The sequence below is a fragment of the Sapajus apella genome, unplaced genomic scaffold, assembly GCF_009761245.1.
Source record: "Sapajus apella isolate SASKATOON/1434 unplaced genomic scaffold, GSC_monkey_1.0 scaffold47, whole genome shotgun sequence".
Classification (NCBI taxonomy): domain Eukaryota; kingdom Metazoa; phylum Chordata; class Mammalia; order Primates; family Cebidae; genus Sapajus; species Sapajus apella.
The window spans coordinates 6,327,613-6,333,612 of NW_022436987.1; the positions used below are offsets into that span (position 1 = coordinate 6,327,613).

The 6,000-nt window shown below is 38.2% G+C and overlaps 1 long non-coding RNA gene across 2 annotated transcripts in view; it reads left to right on the forward strand.

Moving 5' to 3' along the window:
• LOC116525132 overlaps window positions 1–4,785 on the forward strand; it is a 107,492-nt gene extending 102,707 nt beyond the window's left edge. For both annotated transcript variants that reach the window (XR_004257590.1, XR_004257589.1), the window contains one exon: window positions 4,402–4,785. This is a non-coding gene — a long non-coding RNA (uncharacterized LOC116525132). The remainder of the gene's footprint in view (window positions 1–4,401) is intronic.
• Window positions 4,786–6,000: the final 1,215 nt, after the last annotated feature.

The window sequence follows — 6,000 nt, forward strand, 5'->3', positions numbered from 1 at the left end:
AGCCACATTGCTATGGCCTTGCCCTTCAGGTATAGCTGTGGACAGTGGGAAGGGAATCTGTGGGAAGGGAATCTGTGGCCAGACCTCTGGAGCTGCCATTCCCATTTCACTCAAATGACTCCAAGTTTATTTGTTGGACACATTGGACTTCCAGGTGGAATTTCACTTAAGAAAAAATTCAACTTATGGAAAAAGATTTTGGAGGTAGCTTTTAATTTTGATATAATTTTACACATACAGAAAATTGCAATAGTGCAAAGAACTCCCATATACCCTTCCCACAGAGTCACCAAGTTAGCATTTTGTGCCATTTACATTATTATTTATTCTAAATATTAATATTTTTTTCCTGAACCATTTGAGAGTAAGTAGCATTATATTCCTTTACCTCCAAATATATGTGTGTATTTTATAAGAACAGGACATTTTGTTATATAACCACAGTACAATGATCAAAATTGGGAAATTTGGCACTGACAATGCTGTCATCTAATCTTCAGTCCAAATCTAAATTTTGCCAAATGCCTTTATAGCAATTTCTCCCCTGGTCCAAGGTTTGACCCAGATTCCTGCATTGCATTTAGTTGTCATATCTCTCTAGTCTGCTTTAATTTGGAACATTTCCTCAGCTTTTGACCTTGATATTTTTGAAGAGTACATGTCAGTGATTTTGCAAATTGTCCCTCCGTTTGGGTTTGTCTAATGTTTCCTTATGATGAGATTCAGATCTTCATTGAGCTTGAAGATATATGTTGTGTCCTTCTCAGAACATGGTATTCGAAGGCATGTGTGGTTGCTTTGCCTCATGGGTGATGGTGGCATTGATCCCTTGGTTACATTGGTGTCCTCCAGGTGTAATTAGCACAGTGACTTATTATTTTCCCCTGTGTAATTAATAAGTAATATGTGGAAAGATACTTTAAAACTAGGCAAATATCCTATTCCTTATTGAACCATCACCCACTAGTTTTAGCACCCATTGATAATTCTTTGTCAAAAGGCAAAATTACAACAAATTTAGTTTAAAGATTGAATTGACTTCTATTTGCCATTCCAGAATCAGGCAACATCTCATTAAGAATGACTGCTCTAATGAGCTGAGCAGAAGAGATCGACTTTATAGGCTGAAAAGGGCTGAAGAAGGCAGAAACAGAGAATGAAAAGTAGATTGGTTGTTTCAAAGTTGTTCTTCTTATGGAGTTACAGCACAGGGGACTTCCTTATTATGCTGACTCAGGTAGACTGGAATCTCCTGTTTTTTTGGAAAACTTGCCTATTTCAAAGTTCGGTTTGATGACATGGCACTCAGCACAAAAAATTCCATTGTGGTTTGTCTGGTCTGCTCGGGCCTGGTGCAGGAGGCTCATCCAAAACAGGGGACTCCCATAAACTTTGTTTAACTCTTGAATCTATTATGATGATTGCAAAATGGTCATTTACCAAACTCCATCATTTTTTCTACATTAATTTGTTGGTATAATTCTATAAGAAAGATCTTTCTCTTATCTTCCACTTATTTATTCATTTATTTAATCATATCAGCATACCCTCATAGAGTCTTATTTTATTCAATTTTGTTTTCTTTTTTGAGATGGAGTTTCACTCTTGCCATCCAGGCTTTAGTGACATGGTTCTCAGCCCACTGCAACCTCCACCTCCCAGGTTCAAGTGATTCTCCTGCCTCAGACTCCCAAGTAGCTGGGGTTACAGGCACATGCCACAATGCCAGACTAATTTTTGTATTTTTACTAGAAATGGGGTTTCACCATGTTGGCCAGGCTGATCTTGAACTCCTGACCTCAGCTAATCTGCCTGCCTCGGCCTCCCATAGTGCTGGGATTACGGGTGTGAGCCACTGTGCCCAGCCTTCAGTGAGTTTTAAGTCGTTACTGTTGCTGTGTATTTTGATATTCACATTGACTCAGATTTGGCCAGGAGAAGCCCCCTCAAATTGGCGTCTATGTTTTTTTTTTTTTGCATTTCTTTACTTTCTGTGACAAAATATCCCAGGTTCTTCTTGTCTCAAATTTGCAATCAGCCATTTCTTCAAGAAAACCTGCTTTCTCATAACATTGTAAGAAACAATGTTTAAAGGACCTGGGTCAGCGCAGTGGCTCCCACCTGTAATCCCAACACTTTGGAAGGCAAAGGTGGGTAGATTGCTTGAGCTCAGGAGTTCAAGATCAGGCAATGTGGCAAAACCCTATCTCTACAAAAAATACAGGGTGTGGTGTGCCTGTAGTCCCATCTACTGGGAAGGCTGATTACACCTGTAATCTCAGCACTCTGGGAGACTGAGGCGGGTGGATCACCTGAGGCCACGAGTTCGAGACCAGTCTGGCCAACACGGCGAAACCCCATCTCTACTAAACATACAAAAAGTAGCAGGGCATGGTGGCACGTGCCTGTAGTCCCAGCTACTTGGGGGGTGGGAGGATTACTTGAGCCCAGGAGACAGAGATTGCAGTGACCTGAGATCGTGCCACTGTACTACACAGCCTGGGTGACAGAGCTAGACCCTGTCTCAACAACATAAATAAAAAAAGATCTGGTAGTAGATATGCTTATTCCTAGTGGCATATCATAACTTATAGGAGTTTTCAGTTTACAGTTCTAGAACACATGGTGTACACACACATACACATCTATCTATCCATTACTTCTAATTTCAATTCTACATCATGGGATTCATTCTAAGCTTCTCCCATTCTGTATTTGTAGCAGTCATCTCTCACAGTGAAAAATCTGGCTTCCACCATGTGATGGTTAATATTGAGTGCCAATTCGATTGGACTGAAGGATGCAAAGCATTGTTCTTGGGCATGTCTGTGAGGTGTTGCCAAAAGAGATTAACATTTGAGTCAGTGGACTGGGAAGGGCAGACCCACCCTCAATCTTGGTTGGCACAATCTAATCAGCTGCCAGTGAGGCCAGAATAAAAAGGCAGAAGAGCCTGGAAAGACTAGACTGGCTAAGTCTTTTGGTCTCCATCTTTCTCCTGGGCTGGATGTTTCCTGCCCTCAAGCATCGGACTCCAAGTTCTTCAGCTCTGGGACTCTTGGATCTTCAACCACAGATTGAAGACTACACTGTTGGCTTCCCTACTTTTGAGGCTTGGGGACTTGGACTGGCTTCCTTGCTCTTTAGTTTGCAGAGGGCCTATTGTGGGACCTTACTTTGTGATCCTGTGAGTCAATACTCCTTAATAAACTCCCCTTTATATATACATCTATCCTATTAATTCTGTCCCTTTAGAGAACTAATACGCACCATTTCAATCTATTTATTTATTTGCTTAGTCCTATTTTTCACAGAAAGTAGTTTCAGGATTGCTACCTCATGTTACTGCAAAATACAAACCTATAAGTGGAATTATTTATTGACAGTTCTTTCTGTCTTTAGATTGAGGATATAGTCAAAGGACTGGGCTCAAAAGTTACTCGATTTTTCTCTTGACTTTATTAGTTCTCTTGTTTTTTCCTTTCAGTATGGTTATGCTATATTATGATTAGGCTGTTTTTTTCCTGTTTATATTCTATTTTAGAGTTTTTAAGCTGTCATTTTAATTGATTTGATTCAATTTTTTAAAAAGTATTTAAAACATTAACATGATTTCAAATTCTAAACTATATTACAATTTATCCTCACTGACATATTCCTCCTCTATCTAACCTGGTTCCTATCTACCCTGTAGGGAACCATTCTCCTTAGTTCTCAGCTTATCTTTTCTCAATTTCTTTTCACAACTAAGTAAGCATACATGTAATTTTCTTATTTCCTCTTCCTACACAAAAGGTAGACTATTATGTATACTCTTTTGCACTTTGCTTCTTCACTTAATATGTCCTGGAAATCACTCCATATTGCTTCATCTTCATTCTCTTTTACCACTGCACAGCACCTCATTGTTTGGATATAATTTAGTTTATTCAGTAAACCTCCTATCTATGAGCATTTAGGTTATTGCCAATATTTTGCAAAGACAATGCTGCATGAAGAAACTTGTACGTATGTAATTTTGTATTTTTGCAGGCATATTTTTAGAGTAAATTCCTAGAAGTGGGATTTCTGGAACAAAAGGTAAATGCATATAGAGTGTTGTTAAATGCTGCCAAATTCCTTTCTATAAGGCTGTGTCATTTTGCATTCCTACCAGCAATGTGTAAGAGTGTCTGTTTCTCCTCAGCCTTGCCAACATAGAGTGTTGCCAAGTTCTAAGATTTTTGCTCATTATTCATAGGTGATAAATGTCATTTCAATGTAGGTTTAATTTGCATCTCTCTTCTAATGAGTTGAACAACTTCTCATAAGTGCTTAGGGTCATTTAGTATCTTTTTTAGGTGAATTGTTCATGACTTTTGCTCATTTCCTGTTTCATTTCATTTCTGTTTTCTTTTTTAGAGATGGAGTCTCTCTATGTTGTCCAGGCTGGCCTCAAACTCCTAATCTCAAACAACCCCTCCCATCTCAGCTGCTCCTCATGAGTAGCTGTAACTACACGCACGTTCCACCATGCCTGGCTTTAAATGGTTAGTAACGAGGTACAAATATGTAAGCTTGTGTTGACCGTTAATGAACTGTGTTGCTTACTCCGGTGCATGTGTGGGAAATACTTATAAACCTCAAATGTCTTTAATTTAGCCTAGATTAAAATTAAATTTAAGTAGACTTTCCAACAAATGGCATTGGAGCAGTTGGACACAAAAGCATAAAACAAAAATCCCAACTCAACCTAAGTCTCATGTCTTATGCAAAAATTAACTCAACATGGATCACAGATTTAAATAACATAAAACTACAAAACTTTTAGAAAAAACAGGAAAATCTTTGGGATCTAGAGCTAGGGAAAAGTGCTGAGACTTGACAACAAAAGCACAATTTGATAGATCTCATCAAAATTATTAACTCTTGCTCTGTGAAATCTCATGTGAAGAGGATGAGAAAACATCTGTGGACTGGGAAAAATTATTTGCAAACCACATATTTGGCAAAAGACTGATATCCAGAGTATATAAAGAACTCTCAAAACTCAACAGTAAAAAAGCTAAACAATGTAATTAGAAAATGGGCAGAATATATAATATCAAAATAATGGCACAACCACTCTAGGAAACAGTTTAACAGTTTCTTGAAAAAAATTCAACTGCCATGCCACTTAGCAATTACACTCTGTGGCATTTATCCTGGAGAAATACAGAGAAACCAGTGCATAGATATTTATAGCAGCTTTATTTGTAATAGCTTAAAACTGGAATCAGTCCAGATGTCCTTCAACAGTCGAATGGTTGAACTATCTGTGGCACATATATATCATGGAATACTACTCAACCATAAAAGGAACAAACTACCTGTATTCATATATGCAACAGTTTGGATGAATCTGCAGGGAATTTTGCTGCATAAGAAAAGCTAATACCAAGAGGTTGCATACTGCATGATTTCATTTATATAACATTCTTGAAATGAGAGCAGTTTAGAATTGGGAGACAGACTGGTGGTTGCCTGGAGTTAGGGCCTAGAGGAAGGGAGGTGGCATGGGAAGAAGATAGGTGTGATTATGAAAGGTCAGATGAGGGATCCTGATGGTGTTGAAATGTCTTCACTGTATGGTAGAGGCATGAGTATAACACAGGTGATAACAATATATGATCATCACCCCCCACACACAAATAAGCACAGGTATAACAGGGGAAATTAGGATAAGATGGTGGATTGTATCAATGCCAGTATGCTGGTTTTGATTTTATACTATAGTATTGCAAAACAAAACACATTTGGTTACCTCTAGGGGAAGCTGGGAATAGTGTACAAAGACTCTATTATTTCTTATAACTGCATGTGATTTTATAATCATCACAATAAAAATTTCAATAAAAATTAAAGTTAAAGCCAAAGCCTACAGGATTTTAGCAAAAACCTTGAGGAAAACTTTAAAAGAGCTACCCACCCACCTGCTTTGACAATGTAGAGCTCTGGATAAGCAATTAAGCTTTGTTGAGA